The 20118-nt window shown below is 50.5% G+C and overlaps 1 protein-coding gene across 3 annotated transcripts in view; it reads right to left on the reverse strand.

The window, feature by feature from the left end:
- si:dkey-34d22.1 (discoidin, CUB and LCCL domain-containing protein 1) overlaps positions 1–20118 on the reverse strand; it is a 217039-nt gene that overhangs the window by 121880 nt on the left and 75041 nt on the right. The window lies entirely within an intron of this gene.

Consider the following 20118-nt stretch of genomic DNA (forward strand, 5'->3'; position numbering starts at 1 on the left):
GACACTTCCTTGAAAAACTCGATCAAATTAGTGAGGCACGACCTCTACTTCACAAAACCATGCTGCCCTTCACTACGAAGTCCATTTGTTTCCAAATGTGAGTAAATCCTATCTCTAAGAATATTTTCCAATAATTTCCCTAGCACTGATGTAAGGCTCTTCGCCCTATAATTTCCTGGATTATCGCTGCTGCCCTTCTTAAACAATGGAACAACATTGGTTACTTTCCAGTATTTGCAACTTCACCTGTAGCCAATGAGGATACAAAGATTACTGTCAAGGCCCCAGAAATTTCCTCCCTTGCCTCCCTCGTATTCTGGGTAGACCCCATCAGGCCCTGGGGACTTATCTACTTTAATACTTTTTTAAGATGTCCAATACCTCCTCTTTATTAATATCAACATGACTCAGAATATCTACATACTGTACCCGATACTCCTCATCCACTAAGTCCTTCTCTTTGGTGAATACTGTGGCAAAGTATTCATTTAGTATCTCGCCCATTTCCTCTGGTTCCATACATAGATTCCCTCCAATATCATTGAATGGACCAGCCCTTTCTCTGGCTACCCTCTTGCTCTTTAAATATGTATAAAAAACTATAGGATTTTCCTTAATCCTGTTTGCCAATGCCATTTCATGACCACTTTTAGCCTTCCTAACTCCTATCTTAAGTTCCTTCCTATTTTCTTTATATTCTTCAAGGGCTTCATATGGCCTGAGCCTTTTAGACCTTACGAATGCTTCCTTTTTCTTTTCAACAAGGTTCATAATATCCCTCATTACCCAGGATTCCCTATACTTGCCATCCCCAGCACCAGGTCGAATATGGCCCCTTCCCAAGTTGGGCTATTTACATCTGGTTTCAAGAAACTCTCCTGGATGCTCCTTACAAATTCTGCTCCATCCAGTAAGTGTGTCCCAGTCAATATAAGGAAAGTTAAAATCACCCATCATGACAATCCTATTGTTTACGCATCTTTCCAAGATCTCCTCTACCTCCTGCTGGCTGTTAGGAGGCCTGTAGTAAACCTCCAACATTGTGACTGCACCCTTCCTATTCCTGAGCTCTACCCATATTGCCTCGCTGCCTGAACCCTCCAAGGTGGCCTCCCTTAGCACAGCTGGGATATTCTCCTTACCCAATAATGGAACTCCCCCCCCCCCATCTTTTGCATCCTCCTCTATCCTGCCTGAAGCATCTAAATTCTGGAATGTTTAGTTGCCAGCCCTGTCTCTCTTTCCTTCAAATTTCTATAATAGCAATAACATCATCATTTCCCTTACTAACCCAAGCTCTAAGTTCACCTGTTTTACCTGAAATACACCTCGCATTGAAACCAGTGGACTTCAGCCCCACTGCGTTGACCAACCACTCCCTGCCTGCTCTTCCTCTTAATCTTACTGGCCTTAGTCTGTAGCTCTCCCTCAGTTATTTCTCCCGCTGACCTACTGCTCTGGTTCCCACCCCCCTGTCATACTAGGCAGTTCAATCTGTTTCTCTGCCTTCCACTTTTCTCCTTACTAGCTTTTGTTTCTATCCCCTCTTTACCACCCTCTGACTTCCTGCATTGGTTCCCATCCTCCTGCCACATTAATTTAAACCCTCCCCAGTCCTTCATCAATATGAGAATAATGTCTCTCTGTGTCCGGTAAGGTTCTGGATGCATAGACTATAGGTCTCGCTGTGCCATTGTCCCATTGATGGGAAATGACTCTCCTACTTCATATGGAGAGGCACCACATGTTAATACCAGTTCTCTCTTGGCGTTGTTAAGAGCCAGAATGTTTGATGATAGTAACTGGTGCTTCACCATCGCGACGGCATTATCCGACAGCAATTGCCATGATCACTTCTGGTGTTTTTTTAAACAGTGTGTGCAGGGGTGACAATAAAGTGGCCGAGATTGGGATAAACTTCCCATCATAGTTTACGAGGCCGAAGAAAGATTTGAATTCTGTCATATTTTGCATGGTCGGTGCCTCTTTGATGACCTTAACTTTATCCTCCAGGGGCGAAAGGCCTTTTTTATTGACTCAGTATCATTTTGCCTGCCTGGAACACGTTTTTCTCATTTGTGACGGACACCCGCGTCAGAAAATCATCTCAAAACCTCCTCCAGGTTTTCTAGGTGCTCTTTCCCCGTGGCTCTTGTGATTAGAATGTCATCTGAGTATACTGATACTTTCAGTAGGCCTGAGAGAATGTTCTCCATCACGCACTGAAACATGACGCATGCCGGCCGACGAGACTCCGAAGGGCAGGCATATCATTCATATAAACCTTACAGGTGTTAATCATCGCGGACTTCCTGGATGACTCGTCTAGTTCTAGCTGGAGGTAGGCATGGCTCATATCTAGTTTGGATAAGTTTTTAAAAAAATGTTTTCACTGAGTTTTCATATTTCTTGTCCAACAATTTATAAATGACAAAAAAACACGCTAAAAACCAACACATGTATTCACAAGCCAGTAGCTTCATTCCAACTGCGGCCGTAACCACCCTTTAGTCAGCATACATATTTTACATTCCCCACGATGGCCAACTCACGCATTTACAGGCGTTTACTTACAATTTGGTTCGGGCCTTGGTTTGAGCCCAAGTTCCTTTTGTGTGCCTTCGTCCCCCTTCCTCCCCCCTTCCCTTTTGCTGTCTGTCGTCTCTCCCCCCCCCCACTTACTCCACTGGTTTCTGGCTATGAACTGGTCTTTAAACACGTAGAGTAGAGGAAGATTTGCCGTCTGTCCGACCCACAGATGGCAAATTTTATTTTCTCCAGACTGAGAAATTCCGTCAAGTCGGAAAGCAAGTCTGCAGCCTTGGGTGGTGCTGCCTATCACCAGTTGAGCACGATCCTCTGGCGGGTGATCAGGTAGGAAAGGCTAGGGCAGTGGCCCCTCTCTCCATGAAGAGTTCTTGCTGATCTGATATCCCAAAGACGGCCACTTTTGGGCATGGCTCCACCCTCACTCCTACAAGGCCTTCCAGTACCCGGCAAGTCTGGGGCAGGCCCAGAACATGTGGGTATGGTTGGCCGGGCCTCCCCGGCACCGTTTGTATTTTTTCTCCCCCTCCAGAAAGAACCCACTCATTCGAGTTCTGGTTAGGTGTGCTCTGTGCAAGACCTTTAGCTGCATTAGGCTCTGCCCTGCATATGTTGAGGTGAAGTTCACCCTGTGCAGTGCTTTGAGTCCTCCCCCTATCTCTATGCCTAGTTCCTCCTCCCAATTTCTCATTGTCTCATCCAGGGGGAGTGTACCTACTCTAAGTCACCCGTACAAAGCCACACAGAGTCCCTTCCTTAGGTCGCTCCTACTAACGATTGTCCTGGTATCTGGGGGTTCGTCGTTGTTTGATTCGTGGAGATAAAATTATCTCAGGATGTTTCCTTTTGGTAACTGAAACCTCTCCGTGAGTTACCCTCGGGCTGCGACTCTATTGTCCATGTACATGTCCCTAACCATCAGTGTCCCTTCATCCTGTCTCCACCTTTTGAAGGTGGAGTCCATTATTGCGGGAGTGAATCCATAGTTATTGCAGATAGGGGCCATGGTGGACATTTTGGTTAGGCCGAAGTGTTGCCTCATTTGGTACCACGTGGCTACTCCCACTGGGCTCCTCGAGTATTTGGTCAAGGACAGAAGGGAGAACGGCTGAGGCTCGGAGGAACATCCCTTTACAAGAACTCTCTCCCATCTTCATCCATCTGCTCCCGTTTCTTCACCCATTCCCTCACTCTTTCTGCTGTGGCTGCCCAGTGGTCGAACTGTAGGTTTGGGAGGGCCAGGCCCCCCATGTTTTTTCTCATTTGCAGGACCTTCTTTTGAATTCTCGGGTTCTTCCTCCACACGCACAACACCATGACTAGTTTGTCGACTGTGTTGAAAAAGGCCTTGGGGATATAGATCGGGAGGGTTGGAACAGGAAGGGAAACCTATATAGCACGTTCATTTTGATTGTCTGTATTCTCCCTGTGAGGGAGAATGAGAGTGGGCCCCACCGTTGCAGATCCCTTTTGACTTCCTCCATCAGACTCGTCAGGTTCTATTTGTGGATCCGTGCCCAATAATGGGCTATTTGGATCCCCAGGTTGTGGAATTTGGTCTTGGCTTGCCGAAACGGCAGTCCCTCCAGTTCTGTCCCTCCCCACTGCAAATTTACAGGGACGATCTCGCTCTTGCTCAGGTTAAGTCTGTAACCTGAAAAGGCTCCAAACTCCTTCAGGAGTTTCATTATCCCTTCCATGCTGGTCCAGGGGTTTGAGATGGAGAGGAGCATGTCATCCGCAACTAGTGAACCTCTCTGCTCCCCCTTTTGACACCTCTCTACCCCTTTGCCACTCTGAGGGCAATCGCCAGTGACTCGATTGCCAAGGCAAACAGCAGCAGGGACAACGGGCATCCCTGCCTCATGCCTCTGTGCATTTGGAAGTAGCTAGAGCTGGTGGTGTTTGTCCGTACGGTCGTCATAGGAGCGCTGTACAGTAGTTTCACCCACGAGTGAACCTGTGTATTCCAGTACCTCTACGATCACTTCTGGTGTTCTCTATCTGAATGGTGTCATTATCACGTTCAGCAGGAGCTTGATGTTCGATGTTAGCTGCCTGCTCTTGACAAAGCCCGTCTCGTCCTCAGCGACCAGCTCTGGCATTCAGCTCTCCAGCCTCCTCGCCAGGGCCTTCGCCAGGAATTTTCCACTTACATAAAGTAGTGAGGTGGGCCTGTAGGACCCGCACTCCATCAGGTCTTTATCCTTTTTGGGTACCAGCGATATTGAGGCTTGTGCCAGTGTTGGTGGCAGGACGCCCCTTACTAGTGAATCTGCGAACATCTCCCGCAGGTGCAGGGCCAGTGCTGGGGCAAATCTCTTGAAGAGGTCCGCCGGGAATCCACCTGGCCCCGTCGCCTTCCCTGCCTTCATGGAGTTGATGCTCTCCATGACGCCCCCCAGTTCTAATGGTGCCTTCAGGCCCCGTCTCCTGTTTTCTCCCATGACCAGCATGTCCAGTCCGTCGAGGAATTGCTTCAACTTTGAGTACCTACTCGGAGGGGGCTGGAGGTGTACAGCCCTCGGTAGAACATTGCAAAGGCTTTGTTGATCTTTTCTTTTTTTTAAATAGGTTTATTAATGTTTACACTTTTACACTTTGCAGGAAATTGATAAAACAGTGATAATGTATGTGGTGATCCACCACTGTGTAATTGTGTGTGTGCCTGTATTAGGGGATGTACAGCAGTACCTGTATTACAGGTTCGTCGGTAGCCCCTGCCGGCTAGCTCCGCCCACAGGGAGCCGTATAAATATGTATGAGTTCTCCTGAGCTGCCATTCTACCAGCTGCAGTCGGAGGATAAACATCTAACTATAATAAAGCCTCTCTTGTACCAATTTGAGTCTTTCAGTGCAATTGATAGCGCATCAATGTACATGTTGTTCCTTTTTGGCACCCCCTCCACCCCCTCTTTGCACTCCCTCCACCCCACCCCATGCACCCCAACTTCCCCCCTTCCCTTTTCTGCTGCCTCTGGATCCTATCCTAGGCCATTTCTTTCGCCATAGATGGTTTGTTTGGTGTTTGTTTTATTCTTACAGCGTTTTGATGGGCCCTCTGGTCCCCGTGTGGTCTCCCCCTGGGCTTCCCTTTGGCATTTCCTTGAGTGACTCCCCCCCCCCCTCGTTCCTGACTGCTTTCCATGGCCCTGGTGGTGCCCGTGCATCCCCCCACTGTTTTATCCGTTGTTGGCTTCGAACAGGTCTTGGAACAGGCCGATAAATTGGCCCCTGCTTTGTGGAAGCAATCTTCCGACCCTCGATGGTGTATTTGATCTTATTCAGATGCAGAAATGCTGATAGGTCTGCCAGCCAATCTGCAGCTGTGGGTGGTGCTGCTGATCGCCAGCTGAGCAGGGAAGCAAAAGCAAAGGCATCGGCCCTCTTCCCCAGGTGTAGCTCTGGCTGCTCTGATACCCCGAAGACTGCCACTTTCGGGCATGGTTCCACCCTCACCCCCACAACCTTTGTCGTTGCCTCGAAGAAGGCTGTCCGGAACCCGACAAGTCTGGAGCAGGCCCAGAAAATGTGGGCGTGGTTAGCCGGGCCTACCTGGCACCGTTCACATTTATCCTCCACCTCCGGGAAGAACCTGCTCATTCGGGTTCTGGTCAGGTGTGCTCTGTGCACCACTTTCAGCTCCATGAGGCTCAGCCTTGCGCAGGAGGAGGTGGAGTTGGCCCTGCTCAGTGCCTAGATCCAGAGTCGCTGTCCTACTTCCGTCCCTAATTCTTCTTCCCTTTTCTCCCTTGTTCCGTCCAATGGGGAGCATGTCCTTTCTAAGACTCGTTCGTATATGTCCTCTTTTCCTGACTGTCCGTGTCGATTAACTCCTCCAACATTGTGTCTCTTGGGGCTCGAGCGTGCCTCGTCGTCTCCTCGCGGAGAAAGTTTTTGATTTGTAAATGTTGGACTTCCTCTCCGTTCAGTAGTTTCAGTCTCTCTGTCAGCTTTTCTAAGGTTGTGAGTCTGTCTCGAACCATTAGTCTCCCCCGTGCTGTCTTCACCTTTTAAAGGTGGCATCTAGCATGGCTGGTGGAAACCTGTGGTTGCCATAGATGGGGGCCATGGTGGACACCTCGGTTAGACAGAATTACTGCCTCGTCTGCCTCTTAGTGTTGCTACTACCACTGGGCTGTTTGCATGTTTTACTGGAGGGGATGGGAGCGCTGTTGAGGCGAGTGTTTGGAGGGTCGTTCCTGTTCCTGTTCAGGAGAACTTGTCCATCCTCACCCATTCTATGTTTGGTTCCTTCACCCATCCCTTCACTCTTTTGGCCATGGCTGCCCAGTGGTAGTATTGCAAGTTCAGGAGGGCATGGTCTGCCCCAATGAAATGAAATGAAATGAAAATCGCTTATTGTCACAAGTAGGCATCAATGAAGTTACTGTGAAAAGCCCCTAGTCGCCACATTCCGGCGCCTGTTACGGGAATTGAACCGTGCTGCTGGCCTGCTTGGTCTGCTTTCAAAGCCAGCGATTTAGCCCTGTGCTAAACAGCCCCAATGTTCTGATACACCCGTATTCTGTGTCCTTCCCAATTGCTCGCTTTGGTCTGCCAAGCCCAACGCAGGAGCCTCTCCGGATGCTGGTACCTGTGAAACTTGGTGACTATTGCTCCCCAGCCTTGGGCTTCGGTTGAAGTGACCTGAGGGCCCTGTCAATCTCCAGTGGCTTGGGGAAGTTGCTCTTCCAACCAAGTTGCCGAGCATCTGGCCCACGTAGTCAGTCAGTTCTCTGCCCTGTAATCCCTCTGGCAGGCCCACTATTCAAATATTCTGTCATCTAGACCAGTTCTCCTGGTCCTCAGCTTTCCCCTTCAGGCTCCCCTTCTCTCCCTTTCCCCTTTTCTAGCAGCGAGGTGATGGAAGGTATTGTCGACAGTGCAAAGAAGTGTCATTAGCTCACCAATAACCTCCTCACTGATGCTCAGTTCGGGTTCTGCCAGAACCATACGACCAAAGGTTTATTTGCAGCCTTGTGCGAAACATGGACAAAAGAACTGAGGAGGCGACGGAAAAGTGGTGCCCTTGACATTCAGGCAGAATTTGACCACAGTGGCTTTAACAAAACTGGCATCAATGGGAATTGGAAAAAACTGGAGTAAAACCTGGCACAAAGGAAGATGTTCAAGGTCAATCACTACCAGGTCTTCCTCAGGGTAGCATACAAGGCCCAACCAGTTCAGCTCCATCATCAATGACGTTTTCTTTATCATAAGTTCAGAAATCACCTCCTAACTCCCTAAACCCTGACCACCATCTACAAGGCACAAATCAGGAGTGTAATCGAATACTCGCAACTTGCCCGGATGAGTGCAGCTCCAACAACACTCAAGAAGCTTGACACCATCCAGGACAAAGCAGCCCACTTGATTGACACCCCATCCACCACTTTCAACATTCACTCCCTCCACCACCAATGCACAGTGGGTGCAGTGTGTACCATCCACAAGATGCACTGCAGCAACTCACCAAGGCACCTGGGACAGCGCCTTCTAAACCCACAACGTCCTCCACCACCACCATCTAGAAGAACATGGGCAGCAGGTGCACAGAAACATCACTAGTTTGCAGGTTTTGCTCTAAGTCAAGCAGCATCCTAACCTGGAGACATACTCCCCATTTTTCATTGGCACTGGGTCAAAAATCTCAGTACTCCCTTCCTCCCAGCATTATGGATGGACTACACCTGCAGCAGTTCAACAAGCTTGATCACCGGCCCCTTCTCAAGAGCAAGCAGGGATTGGGAATAAATTCTGGTCTTGTCGGTGGTACAATTATCTCTTGATATCAATTTTAAAAAGCAGTCGGGGTCCGGATCAACTGCTATCTAACCCAATGACAGAAGAGGCTCAATGGGCTGTGCGACCAGACAAATGCTGAACAAATATTTATCCTGGCCTTGATACTTCTGCTGTTGCGTCTTTTATTTAGCGGTGTGAGAGTTGGGGAGGTGGGGTGCTGGTGTGGATTGCACAGGTTTGCCAAATTCTGCAGTTGTTAACGCTAACCGTCTGCCTGACAGGAGGAAAGCCGGCAGCAGAAAGTCACAGCGGAGCGGCAGGTGGCGAGAAATGGGGAAGCAAGATGGTGGGTGAACTGGGGCTCGGCGAAGCCTTTTGAACTTGCAGGAAACACTCCTGCTCCCCCTTGTCCACAAGCAGTACTACAAAGACCTCTGGTTCCAGCAGTTGCCAACTCCCTTTACCAGTCAGGTTTAAAATAAAAACTTTTTCAGTGAAGGCTGGCAATCTCTTTAAACAGTTTTAATAACTGACCCGCCTCCTGAAAATGGGCTACTTGCCTGAATCCCATCAAATTGGGACTAATTGCAATTAAAATAGTCATGACTGTATTTGATGACAGTTGGTTCTATCCCGTTTGAAATTTTTGATTATTTGGCCGGGATTCTCCCGCAATTGGCGGGATGGCCCGATGCCGGTGCCAAGAGCGGCGCGAACCACTCCGGTGTCGGACCGCCCGGAAGTTGCGGAATCCTCTGCATTTCCAGAGCTAGGTTGACGGTGGCGGGGTTGGCGCTGCGCCAACCTGTGCCGAAGGGCCGCCGTGGGCCGGCACGGGTTGGCGCATGCACAGAACCACCAGTGTGTTCCGGCGCATGCACAGAACCGCCGGCGTGTTTTCTGCGCATGCGCAGGGAGTTTCTTCTCCACGCCGGCCATGGGGGAGCCTTACAGAGGCCGGCGCTGAGGGAAAGAGTGCCTCCAGGGCCCGGAGAATTGCCGGGTGGGGCCACTGCCAACGGCCACCGACTGGCAAGGCATGATCCCCGCCCTGCCCGAAAACCGGCGTCGGAGAACTCGGCAGCCAGAGTCGGAGCGGGATTCATGCCCCCCCCTCTCCCCCGCCGGCGATTCTCTGACCCGGCGGGGGATCGGAGAATCCCGCCCTTTATCTATCACCTAATCTTGGGGGTTAAAATTACTCTCAGAAGAAAATTACACAGAAGAAAATGAATGCCGGTCAATTCAGCACTGCCGGTTGTTTGAGAAGCAGTTGTGGAAACATGGACCCTTCAGTCTGACAGGAAGGTTTTGTGTAATTTTCCACTATTTTTCCATGTAGTAAATTCCCTCAGGAGCGACACAGCCCTGTACACCATGAAACCACGTCTGCAGCTTCCTGTAAGCCCACCCACTCATCTCATTCATCAAAAGGGCACAATCAACAAATGAATCAGAGGGAGATGTTTTAACCACTCTGCTTCCGATAAATTGGAACTACAGATTTTGACCTATCAGAGCAGTGGTCACTGCAAGATGACTGATTGTCTTTCCAAACCACATTAATTTTCACATTCTTCTGAAGTGATGCGACGAGCCTGAAGTGCTGAATGTATTTATTAGTCCCAATAGCTCATTGTGTGTTCTTCAATCATTATAAAGCCATTACAGTCAAAGACTTCTGAAATAAATTGTTTCACATTGATGAAAATAAAGTTGATTCTCATTCACAGTTTAAATGGGCGGATTAAACTTTTACACAGTTACGGATGCCCCAAGTCCTGTTTGTAAATAAATTGTGTATCGGAGTATAAATAAGTTGAATGTGAAACAAAGATTCAATGGCCCAGATTTCCGTCTAGGCTATTTCATTTCCAACATAGCTAAAGCAGTGATCAACAAATTCTGGCAAAATCAGGGGCTGGATGCTCTGCACCCCAACGCCGAAATCACGGCCGCCGCCGGGCGGAGATTCCAGTTTCCCACATGGAATTGGGACTGGCGCGGGGTCCCTGATTGTTCAGAAAAGCGGTGTACTCTCGCCGCGTATCGCTTAGCTGCGGGCATTGTTTTAGGCCTGTCCCGCCATTCTCCGCCCCTGACCAGCCGAAGTCCTGGCGTAGATCTAACATGGTCCTGCCAGTCGGGATACTAGCGTGCCGGCTGCGGACTCAGTCCGTGGCTGCCATGGTTGGAAGCAGGCTGATCGGAGGGCAGGGGCTGCCTCATACGACACCGCGCTAATTTGGGACGGGCAGTCCAGGTCGGGCACGCGGCCGATTGGGGGCACTATTTGGCAGATCCAGCTCCAAGTTCTGTGTCCGCCATGGAGCAAGGCGTGGCTGCTGGATGCCACCGCTGTGTGCATGCGTGGCCTCTGACCCGGAAGTGTGGGAACCCACATCTGCAGTGAAAGCTGCTGTTTCACAATGGTTCACTGTTAGCCCCCTGCAGGGCTGGGAATATGTGGCCCTTTCACACCGTTTTTACGATGGCGTGGGGATATAGTCCCAAAAACAGAGAATCCAGCTGCTGGCCTTTAGCCCATGAAATATATCTAGTAACAAAAAAAACTATTTTGGGATTGGTTGCTTTTTTGATTAACTAATAGTTTCTGAAAAAAACATCAAAGTGAATAAATGGACGTATTCTTCCATTCCAGTATTCTGGAAAATAATAAAGTCAAAATTGTGTAAGCTCTATGAAGGCTCGGAGCTAACGATACCAAACTTGAATTAGATCATGCTCAAAAAGCAGATGTGTTGAGATACCCTCAATCACGACACAGGAGAGAAGATAGATGATTCAAAGGCTTTAATCATCTGAGAACTGTACAGCAGCCGAGAAATGTGCTCATCACATGTGGCCTGAGTGAGCCTTATCTTATATACCATTTCCTGGGGGCGGAGCCAGAGGCGGAGTCCCCCAGGGTTCCAAGCCCGGTCTTAAAGGGCCAATGCATTAAAGGTAAGGTACCATTATATCAGCTACTGATAACATTCATCACATTCACCCCCTGTTTAAAAAAACACATAGTCCGTCGGGGGTGAAGTGTTCAGTCTTGTGGGTGGTTTGACCGTCCGTGCTAACTTTCTCTGCTCCGGTGGTGGTGCCGTGGATACGGTCGGTATTGATGGTGGTATATCCGGGAGCACGGTTGCCTGAGCCTTTGCCCGCCTTGGGGCGGGGGGGGGGGATCCGGGATGACTAGGGTGATAGGTGCCGGCGACGGCTGGAGGGCAGGGGGCGCTATGGGGGGGGGCTCTGTCGGGGTCGGCGGTCGGTGCGGGGAGGGGAGCGTCGGTAGGGGGGGGGGTCGGTGGGGATAGCGTCGGGGTCGGTGGGTGCGCCAGCGGGGTCGGTGGGAGAGCCAGCGGGTGCCAGGTCTCGCAGGGAGACGGTATCCTGCCTGCCGTCGGGGTGCTCGACGTAGGCGTATTGAGGGTTTGCGTGTAGCAGTTGGACCCTCTCGACTACGGGATCGGATTTATGGCTCCTCACGTGCCTCCGGAGTAGAACTGGTCCCGGGGTCGTCAGCCAGCGTGGAAGCGAGACCCCAGAGGTGGACTTCCTGGGGAAGACAAACAAACGATTGTGAGGGGTCTCATTCCTGGCCGTACAGAGGAGCGACCTAATGGAATGTAGGGCATCGGGTAGGACCTCCTGCCAGCGGGCGATTGGGAGACTCCTTGACCGTAGGGCTAGGAGGACGGCCCTCCAAACTGTCACATTCTCCCTCTCCACTTGCCCGTTTCCCTGCGGGTTATAGCTCGTCGTTCTGCTCGAGGCGATGCCCTTGCTGAGCTGGTACCGACATAGCTCATCGCTCATGAACGATGTACCCCGGTCGCTGTGGATATAAGCGGTGAAACAAAACAGTGTGAAGATGCTGTGCAGTGCCTTGATCATGGAGGCCGAGGTCATATTGGGACAGGGGACAGCAAAAGGGAAGCGGGAGAACTCATCGATCACGGTGAGGAAATAGATGTTGCGGTTGGTGGACGGGAGGGGCCCTTTGAAGTCCACTTAGTCGCTCAAAGGGCCCAGAGGCCTTTATCAGGCGGGCCCTGTCTGGTCGATAGAATTGCGGTTTGCATTCCGCACAGATCTGGCATGCTTTAGTCATGGCCTTGACCTCCTCTGTGGAGTAGGGAAGGTTGCGGGACTTGATGAAGTGGGCAAGCCGGGTGACCCCCGGGTGGCAGAGGTCATTGTGGATGGCTCTCAGGTGGACTTTGTGCGCGTTGGCGCACGTGCCGCGGGACAGGGCATCAGAGGGTTCGTTGAGCTTCCCCGGGCGATATTTAATATCGTACGTGTAGGTGGAGAGCTCTATCCTCTACCTCAGAATTTTGTCGTTCTTTATTTTGCCCCGTTGTGCGTTATCGAACATAAAGGCGACTGACCGTTGGTCGGTGACGAGGGTGATCCTCCTACCAGCTGGGTAGTGCCTCCCGTGCCGCACGGCCTCCACTATGGCTTGTGCCTCCTTCTCGACTGCAGAGTGCCGAATTTCCGAGGTGGTGAGGGTTCGGGAGAAGAACGCTACTGGTCTGCCCGCCTGGTTGGGGGTAGCAGCCAGGGCGACGTCTGATGAGTCGCTTTCTACTTGGAAGGGAATGGCTTCGTCCACTGCGTGCATGGCGGCCTTGATGATGCCGGCCTTGATACGGTAGAAAGCCGACTGGGCCTCATCCGTCAGGGGAAAAACTGTGGTCTTAATGAGTGGCCGGGCTTTGTCCGCATATCTGGGGACCCACTGGGCGTAATAGGAGAAAAGCCCCAAGCTCCGTTTGAGTGCCTTGAGGCTACGGGGGAGGGGAAGTTTCTAAAGGGACGCATGCGGTCGGGGTCTGGGCCTAGGACCCCGTTTTCCACGACGTAGCCGAGGATGGCTAGCCGGGTTGTGTGGAACACGCATTTCTCTTTGTTGTACGTGAGGTTGAGGGCCCGGGCAGTCTGGAGGAACTTCCTCAGGTTTGCGTCGTGGTCCTGCTGGTCATGGCCGCAGATGGTGACATTGTCCAAGTACGGGAAGGTAGCCCGTAAGCTGTACTGGTCCACCATTTGATCCATCGCCTTCTGGAAAACAGAGACTCCATTTGTAACACCAAAAGGGACCCTGAGGAAGTGAAACAGCCGACGGCTGCTTCAAAAGCTGTGTAGGGGCAGTCCTCTGGGCGGATAGGGAGTTGATGATAGGCCGATTTTAGGTCAACTGTGGAGAATACCCGATACTGGGCGATGTGAGTCACCATTTCTGCTATGCGGGGAAGTGGGTAAGCATCGAGTTGCGTAAAACGGTTTATGGTCTGGCTATAATCCACTACCATTCGTTGCTTTTCACCGGAGCGGACTACCAATACTTGAGCCCTCCAAGGGCTGTTGCTGGCCTCTATGACCCCCTCTTTTAGTAGCCGCTGAACCTCTGACTTGATAAAATCATGTCTTGGGTACTGTACCGGCGACTCCTGGTGGCGACTGGCTTACAGTCGGGAGTGAGGTTCGCGAAGAGGGGGGGGGGGGGGGGGGGGTGGCGCAACTTTGAGTGTCGCCAGGCTGCATACCGTGAGTGGGGGCAGGGGTTCGCCGAACTTCAGTGTCAGGCTCCGGTGGCTGCACTGAAAGTCCAGACTGAGCAGCAGGGGGGTGCAGAGTTGAGGAAAGATGTAAAGTTTAAAACGGGTATATTCAGCACCTTGAATTGCGAGGTCAGCGACACAATACCCCGTGATTTGAACCGAATGGGACCCAGAGGCGAGGGCGATAGTTTGGGAGGCGGGGTGGGTGCGCAGAGAGCAGCGTCTTACCGTGTCTGGATGGATAAAGCTCTCCGTGCTCCAGGAGTCGAATAGGCAGGGAGTTTCGTGGCCGTTGATTCGCACCCGCATCATCGAGTTACGCAGGTGTTTCGGCCGCGATTGATCGAGCGTGATCGCTGCTAGTTGCGGATAGTCAGAGTCCACGGTTAAGTCAGACTCACAAAATGGCCGCCACCGTCGGTCGCACGTGTCGGGGTTCGAAGATGGCCGCCGCCAAGATGGCCGCTCTCATGACTCGCATGAGGTCGATGGCGCGTCAGAAGTGGGCGTGTCCGGCCACCGCGTGGCCGCGTTGCGGGGCCTGTGAGACCGGGAGCTTGATTTCTGGGCCTGGTGAGGATTTTGGTTGTGGCCTTTGGGGCCAGCCAGGCAGACCTGAGCGAAGTGCCCTTTCTTCCTGCAGTCGTTGCAGATCGCGGAGCGGGCCGGGCAACATTGCCGTGGGTGCTGGCCTTGCCCACAGAAATAGCATGGGGAACCCACAGAGTGAGGAGATCGCCGCGCGGCGCAGGCCTGTAGCGTGGCCGGGTCTGGAGGGGATCGAGAGGCGTTTGCAAGATCCGCGGAGTATGTCCGGAGGTTACGGTGGGCCGTTTCTAGGGAAGAGGCGAGCGTTACTGTGCCTTGCAGATCCTTTGCCCCGTATCCTAGGAGCCGCTGCCGGATGTACGAGGACCTGATACCGGACACAAAGGCATTGCGAATATGCAAGTTCATGTGGGTTTCTTCCGTCACTGCTTTATGATTGCAGTTCCTCGCGAGCACAGTGAGTCTCTCCACGTACTCGTCCAGAGTTTCCCCGGAACGCGAGCTGCAAGTTGAGAGCAAATGCCTGGCGGGTACCTCATTAATCGGCTTCATAAAGCGTTTTGTGAGTATCTCAACCGCAGCTTCGTAATTTGCAGCATTCTCGATCGCGGAGGAGAGTCGGTGGCCCACCCGGGCATGTAGTAAACGCAGCTTGTGAGCGCCGTCGACATCAGTCGCTGAGGAGTCAATATAGTCCTCAAAACACCGCAGCCAATATTTAAAAGTTTCCGGGGCTTCCGGCGACCGAGCGTCCAGGTTGAGTTTCTCCGGATTTAGAGTGCTGTCCATCTTGATGTGTCAGATGATTAAATTGAGATACCCTCAATCACGACACAGGAGAGAAGATAGATGATTCAAAGGCTTTAATCATCTGAGAACTGTACAGCAACCGAGAAATGTGCTCATCACATGTTGCCTGAGTGAGCCTTATCTTATATACCGTTTCCTGGGGGCGGAGCCAGAGGCGGAGTCCCCCAGGGTTCCAAGCCCAGTCTTAAAGGGCCAATGCATTAAAGGTAAGGTACCATTATATCAGCTACTGATAACATTCATCACATGTGTACAGGTGAGTTATGTCCTGTATATGCCTGTCAGTGCTGTTCCAGGCAATATGCAATATTTGTGCTGCCTGTCCACGATCACGAGCTAGGCACACAACGCCCACAACTCATGTTATTCATTGCCTGCTTGAATGTTAAGAAAAATGACTCTGACCATGCCTCCAGCCTCACTACTCCCTTTCATTTCCCTTCATTCCTACAGTTCGCCACACGTCTCTCCATCTTCTCCTCTCAGACTCACTCATTCACTATTATCTCAACACGTAATTCCCCACACTTCATATCTGACATATTTCGCAACAACTATTCCACGATGGCTGGTTAGACCATAAGACCATAAGACATAGGAGTGGAAGTAAGGCCATTCGGCCCATCGAGTCCACTCCGCCATTCAATCATGGCTGATGGGCATTTCAACTCCACCTACCAGCATTCTCCCCGTAGCCCTTAATTCCTCGTGACATCAAGAATTTATCTATCTCTGCCTTGAAGCCATTTAGCGTCCCGGCCTCCACTGCACTCCGCGGCAATGAATTCCACAGGCCCACCACTCTCTGGCTGAAGAAATGTCTCCGCATTTCTGTTCTGAATTTACCCCCTCTAATTCTAAGGCTGTGCCCACGGGTCCTCGTCTCCTCGCCTAACGGAAACAGTTTCTTTGCGTCCACCCTTTCTAAGCCATGTATTATCTTGTAAGTTTCTATTAGATCTCCCCTTAACCTTCTAAACTCCAATGAATACAATCCCAGGATCCTCAGCCGTTCATCATATGTTAGACCCGCCATTCCAGGGATCATCCGTGTGAATCTCCGCTGGACACGCTCCAGTGCCAGTATGTCCTTCCTGAGATGTGGGGCCCAAAACTGGACACAGTACTCCAAATGGGGCCTAACCAGAGCCTTATAAAGGCTCAGTAGCACATCGCTGCTTTTATATTCCAACCCTCTTGAGATAAATGACAACATTGCATTCGCTTTCTTAATCACAGATTCAACCTGCATGTTTACCTTTAGGGAATCCTCGACTAGCACTCCCAGATCCCTTTGTACTTTGGCATTATGAATTTTCTCACCGTTTAGAAAGTAGTCTATGCTTGGATTCTTTTTTCCAAAGTGCAAGACCTCACATTTTCTCACGTTGAATTGCATCAGCCATTTCCTGCACCACTCTCCCAAACTGTCTAGATCCTTCTGCAGCCTCCCCACTTCCTCAGCACTACCTGCCTGACCACCTAACTTCGTATCATCGGCAAACTTCGCTAGAATGCCCCCAGTCCCTTCATCCAGATCATTAATATATATGGTGAACAGCTGTGGCCCCAACACTGAGCCCTGTGGGACACCGCTGGTCACCGGCTGCCATTCCGAAAAAGAACCTTTTATCCCAACTCTCTGCCTTCTGTCAGACAGCCAATCCTCAACCCATGCCAGTAGCTCACCTCGAACACCATGGGCCCTCACCTTACTCAGCAGCCTCCTGTGTGGCACCTTATCAAAGGCCTTTTGGAAATCCAGATAGACCACATCCACTGGGTTTCCCTGGTCTAACCTACTTGTCACCTCCTCAAAGAATTCTAACAGGTTCGTCAGGCACGACCTCCCCTTACTAAATCCATGTTGACTTGTTCTAATCCGACCCTGCTCTTCCAAGAATTTAGAAATCTCATCCTTAACGATCGATTCTAGAATTTTACCAACAACCGAGGTTAGGCTAATTGGCCTATAATTTTCCATCTTTTGTCTTGATCCTTTCTTGAACAGGGGGGTTACAACAGCGATCTTCCAATCGTCCGGGACTTTCCCTGACTCCAGTGATTTTTGAAAGATCTCAACCAACGCTTCCGCTATTTCTTCAGCCACCTCTCTCAGAACTCTAGGGTGTAGCCCATCGGGGCCAGGAGATTTGTCAATTTTAAGACCTTTTAGCTTTTTTAGCACCATCTCTTTTGTAATGGCAACCATACTCAACTCAGCCCCCTGACCCTCTATAATTTTTGGGATATTACTCATGTCTTCCACTGTGAAGACAGATGCAAAGTACTTATTAAGTTCTCCAGCCATTTCCTCGTCTCCCATCACTAGCCTTCCGGAATCAGTTTGAATTGGCCCAATGTCTACTTTGGCCTGTCGTTTGTTTCTTATGTATTGAAAGAAACTTTTACTATCAGTTCTTATATTACTGGCTAGCCTGCCTTCATATTTGATCCTCTCCTTCCTTATTTGTCTCTTTGTTAACCTCTGTTTGTTTTTGTAGCCTTCCCAATCTTCTGATTTCCCAGTGCTTTTGGCCACTTTATAGGATCTCTCTTTTTCTTTGATACATTTCCTGACCTCCTTTGTCAGCCATGGCTGTCTAATCCCTCCCCGGATAATCTTTCTTTTCTTGGGGATGAACCTCTGTACAGTGTCCTCAATTATGCATACAAACTCCTGCCATTTTTGCTCTGCTGTCTTCCCCACTAGGGTCTGCTTCCAGTCAATTTTCGCCAGTTCCTCTCTCATCCCCTCATAATTACCTTTATTTAACTGTAACACCATTACATTTGGTTGGGGCTGGTTTAGCACACTGGGCTAAATCGCTGGCTTTTAAAGCAGACCAGGGCAGGCCAGCAGCACGGTTCAATTCCCGCACCAGCCTCCCCGAACAGGCGCCAGAATGTGGCGACTAGGGGCTTTTCACAGTAACTTAATTGAAGCCTACTTGTGATAATGGGGCAGCAGGGTAGCATGGTGGTTAGCATAAATGCTTCACAGTTCCAGGGTCCCAGGTTCGATTCCCGGCTGGGTCACTGTCTGTGTGGAGTCTGCACGTCCTCTCCCTGTGTGCGTGGGTTTCCTCCGGGTGCTCCGGTTTCCTCCCACAGTCCAAAGATGTGTGGGTTAGGTGGATTGGCCATGCTAAATTGCCCGTAGTGTCCTAATAAAAGTAAGGTTAGGGGGGGGGTTGTTGGGTTACGGGTATAGGGTGGATACGTGGGTTTGAGTAGGGTGATCATGGCTTGGCACAACATTGAGGGCCGAAGTGCCTGTTCTGTGCTGTACTGTTCTATGTTCTAATAAGTGATTTTCATTTTTGCATTTCACGATGATTGGCGAGTTCTCCAAATACCTCAAGGCTATCAGTAACACAACACACTATGTTGCAGAAGGTCACCCATAGCTCCCGGCAGCAGGCTGCCAGTGGAGCAGGATGAGCCCAGCTCCAGGAAAGCACTTTGATCTTCATGGGGAGAAGCAGAGTCACAGCCTGGACAACTCGCAATGCTGAAGGAGACATCATGCAGAACTGCTTCACACGCTTTCCTCTTTTTATTTCTATTTCATGCCTGCATACTCTGCATGTCAAACTGCAGATGATTAACAGCCCACTCCTTTCTTTTACACCGGAAGTCAAGCTTTGTCCCTCTTGTACGTACCTCATGATGATGCAGTGTCACTGAATCACACCAGCTCCATAAGCACCAGCTCTGATACTGTCATCATGTGTACTTTGGCAGGCTAAAGGGACGATCTTCAAGTAGTGAATCACCGGAACTGTACTGGAGCTAGGGTGGGGAGGATGTCATGTAGTGGTCGCAAAGTAACTGTGCATTGAGAGAGGTGAAAACCTTTTCAGTGGTAAAGTTGTCAGATAGAGAGGGAGAACGCGGGTGGAATCTATGGTTCCATTCACCCTGGGAAGCTTGCCATATAAGTAAAACATGATGCACTCTTGTCTTATTTTACGCTTTGCATTGGGGAATGGGACTTAGGCATTTATTCTCGTGCAGGGGAGTCTTGGTGGCCTCTCTGACACAGCATGGACCATGAACCATGATATTTTGCTGATATCACCTGTTGCAGCCTGACAGTAGATCATGGCATAAGAGCTAAATGTCGCAGTGACCTAGGCAACCACCGGCACTGTGAGACTTATGTTGTGGATGCTGCAGATTATATGGTTTGGTGACAGCTTCCAGCATTGAAGCAAAGGTCCTCCACATATTGCTCCTCAGTGAAGTAAATGTAGAAATGCTCCCTGAATAGCCAGGGCGACTGACATCCAGGGTTGCACCCTCCTCCTCACTCTCATTGAAACTCCTCCCGATTCATTGATTTGAATGGTGTGGGCACTCAGTAAGAGTGCTCCAAATGAATGATCTGTCCTTCATCGAGTGCAGAACCGCCCTTCTCAAATTAAGCCACAGCTCACTCACAATGATTTTCTGGGCACGATTTACAGCCACGCTGTGTCCAAAAAGCAGCGCGCTGCGGCGCAACATGGCTGATAGAAGCCAGGAGACCCTACCCGAATCTACCTGGCTTGCAATGCCTCACGAGATTTGACACGATCTCGGGAGACATTGCGATGTGAGCCCTGTAGATTGTGGGCGGAATCACTTTTTAGCAAAATCTGCATATGAGAGCGAGACTGCTAATCTCACTTTAATGTGCAGATTCTTGAGGCGTGGAATCTATCACTTTTGCCTCGATAACCTCGGGCAAATGCTGTTCAGTAAAAATAAGGTAAAGTTGCCATAGTCTCAGATGAACATAGGCTGCTTTCCCCTTTGAGGGGGAGAGCTGATTGGTGGTGGTTTAACCTGAGGATCACCACGCCTCAGGTGAGGGGCAAGGTTGAGAAAGTGGAC

Source organism: Scyliorhinus canicula, chromosome 1 (assembly GCF_902713615.1).
Source record: "Scyliorhinus canicula chromosome 1, sScyCan1.1, whole genome shotgun sequence".
Taxonomy (NCBI): domain Eukaryota; kingdom Metazoa; phylum Chordata; class Chondrichthyes; order Carcharhiniformes; family Scyliorhinidae; genus Scyliorhinus; species Scyliorhinus canicula.